Below are 3,220 nucleotides of genomic sequence, written 5' to 3'. Positions count from 1 at the left end.
TTAAAACTCTTTCAAAATGGAAATAATAAAAGAAAAATAATAAATAAGACCTTAACATGATGATGATAATAATAAAACAATAATACACCTTATTCATAATACAATAAAAGAATCAAAGTAACATAAATAAATAATATCAAAATATATGTAAGGGAATGTGTAAAAATATATATAAATAGACATAAAATAAATAAAAGCGAAATAAGAATAAATAAAATTATACAAGTATGAATAAATATAAAACATTAAAATAAAGTGCATAATTAACATTAAATATATAATATATAAATGCAAGTGAAATGGAAGATATAAGTGTAAATTATTTATTAAAGATGGAAACAAAATGACATAGCATGATTTTAGGACTAAAAGATAAAAAATGTGGAAGACAAAGGACTGATGTAGCAATTAATTTGCTTTTAATTTTTAAATTTCAGATTAAATTGAATGTTTAAATAAATAAAAGGGTTACAGGTGTAAATAGGTCAAAGAGCGAGGGCAGTGCTGCAAAAAAGGGGTATTTTTTGTAAATTTAAAAAGTAAGGGGGTGGGAATAAATTACCCATTTTTGGCACCTATAAATGAAAAAAAAACTATTCATTCTTTCATTTTAACCTCATTGTTTCTCAAAGAAAAAAAAACCTCTTCCTCTTTCTCTTCCAACTTCTATGTTGGCCGTGGCTCCCCCACCGGAGAGCCCAATGGCTCTTCGGCCTCTGATGGTGGAGGCGTCGCGTAAGATGGTCGGAATTTTTTTATTTGTAAAATCAAAGTTTTCTTTATAAAAAATCATTACTTTTTCTTAAAAATCAAAACCTTATTTCAAAAGAGTTAAAAAAAATCAAAACTTTGTTTTAAAAACTTAAATTTTCCTTTAAAATGACTAAAAAAACATATTTTTATTTGCTTTAGTCTAAACTTTCTCTTTTTAAAAAAAAATCAATTTTTTTTCCAAAATCAAGCCTTTTAAAAAAACAAAAAAAAACCTTTATTTTAGAAAGAGTAGGGAAAAAAATGAGATTTTTGGGGGCTCCTAAGGGCAGAGGACCGATGGTTCGGTGGCATCCCCTTCATCGGAACCCAAAATCCGATCCTTTATGACATGCCTATGGCCAAAAAAAGAAGATAGAGGAAAAGAAAAAAAGAAAAAGAATGATTGTAGTTGTTGTGTTTTTTTTTTCACCTTTTTTTTTGGGAACAAAAACAATGAAAAGCCTCCTCCTTTTCTACTTTTCCTCTCATGTTTATATATATATATATATATATTTTAATCTTCCTTATTTGTAAAAAATTATAATAATAATAATAATATTTAATAATAGTAATAGTAGTGATGATAATAATAATAATTTGGGCCTTTGACAGGCCAAAAAGGAAAGAAGAAAAAAAGAAAAGAAAAATAAAGGTCTCAAATAGACCAAAACCGGGTGGGTTTCGAATGGCCCAAGAGAGAACAAAAATTTAAATGAGCCCCCAATCGAGTTTGGACAAAAATGGGTGTCTACAATGATTATCTTAAATGCATGCATGCAAGCTCTAGACATAGATGATTATATGGTAAGTTGTTAGATCTGATTTAATTCTAAAAAGATTATATAGATTGGATTATTATCGGTTGATACAGGCGAGTATTCGAAAGAATATTTACAGCAGTTTAGACATAGAAGTTGCGATCTGTACAGGGAAAGGAAGAACAGTCTGGATATCATTCTAGAATTCTATAGACGTACAAAAACTCAGAATGGTAGCTCAAAGTCTGGTTTCTGAAAGAAGTAGACTGCAGTAGTGAATCCCTGAGCAGTAGAATTGTCAAGGTTTTGCCATGGCATTATTATGATAAAAAAATAAAACTTGAGTAATTCCAACCTTTATCATTCAACAATATAAATCTTCGCCACTTATTCTTTGAGAATTTCCACAGCATTTCAATTGCCCTAGTATATTTTCATTCATAATTGATTTTATTAATCCATTCATTAAATATCTTTATCAATTTGTCCTCTGTTTCTTTTGCACAATTTAATTAGTCAATTTCATATTAATAGCATAACCAATTATTTTAATCAATTCCGGTCCCTGTGGAAATGATACTCACTCATCACTTTATTACTTGATTCAACCCGTATACTTGCACATTCGCATTACACACTCACACGCGACAAGTTTTTGGTGCTGTTGTCGGGATCGACAATATTGGTGAAATTTTGGTGTTTTATTACCTCTTTAATTTTGTTAGTTTAGCTTAATTAGTTGTTTTGATTTTTTATTTTTTAGGATTTTTGTTGGTGCATGCGTAGAGATATTTTTGCAATTGAAGAGTATTCTTTTGATCCATAAACTGAGAGAACCTTGAGAAAAAGGAGAAAAGAATTGTGAGAGATGGAAATAATTAGAAATGATCAGGTTAGAGAAGTATCATTACATCAGAATTGAAGGGATGCTAATATTCCTCGAATAATAGATGACAATGACAAACCCATCAGAGAACATGTATTGCCGATCTTGAATGATCTGAATCTAGGAATTGTCAGGCCACATATTAAAGCTCAACATTTTGAGTTAAACTCAATGATGTTTCAAATGTTACAAACTGTAGGGCAGTTTAGTGGATTGCCTACTACGGATCCACAGTTGCACTTGAGACTCTTTTTGGAAGCCTCCCATTCATTTAGGCAGCAGGTTGTTCCTAAAGATTCCTTGAAATTGAAGTTATTCCTTTATTCATTATGAGATCATGCCAGAGCATGGTTAAATGCATTGCCGTCAGGTATGGTGGCATCTTGGAATGAACTTTGTCAGTTATTTCTGCTAAGATATAATCCTCCAAACATGAATGCCAAATTGAGGAACGATATTACGTCTTTTCGGTAATCTGAGGACAAAACATTATATGTAGCATGGGAGTGATTCAATGAGTTAATTATAAAATGTCCAATGCATGGTTTTCAATATTAGACACAAATGGAAATGTTTTACAATGGATTGAATGTGCATACAAGGATGGTGGTTGACGCATCTGCCAATGGGACTTTGCTCAATAAATCATCTAATGAGGCATATGAAATTCTAGAGAGGATAGCAAACAACGATTATCAATACCCCACTACAAGAGTAGGGACTAGCAGAAGAGTTGTTGAAGCAATGGAACTTGATGCGATTACTTCCCTAATAGCTCAGGTATCATCTTTATCAAATATGATTAAAACACTAAAAATATCAG

The 3,220-nt window shown here is 30.9% G+C and overlaps 1 non-coding gene across 1 annotated transcript; it reads right to left on the bottom strand.

The window, feature by feature from the left end:
* Positions 1 to 2,838: 2,838 nt before the first annotated feature.
* On the bottom strand, positions 2,839 to 2,945 carry LOC128040818 (small nucleolar RNA R71). Its single transcript, XR_008195624.1, has one exon. It is a non-coding gene; the product is annotated as a small nucleolar RNA R71 (small nucleolar RNA).
* Between the last annotated feature and the right edge of the window lie 275 nt (positions 2,946 to 3,220).

The sequence above is a fragment of the Gossypium raimondii genome, chromosome 4 (genome assembly GCF_025698545.1).
Source record: "Gossypium raimondii isolate GPD5lz chromosome 4, ASM2569854v1, whole genome shotgun sequence".
NCBI lineage: Eukaryota > Viridiplantae > Streptophyta > Magnoliopsida > Malvales > Malvaceae > Gossypium > Gossypium raimondii.
Note: the sequence above shows the minus strand (reverse complement) of the source record. Positions and strands in the feature narration are given on the sequence as shown.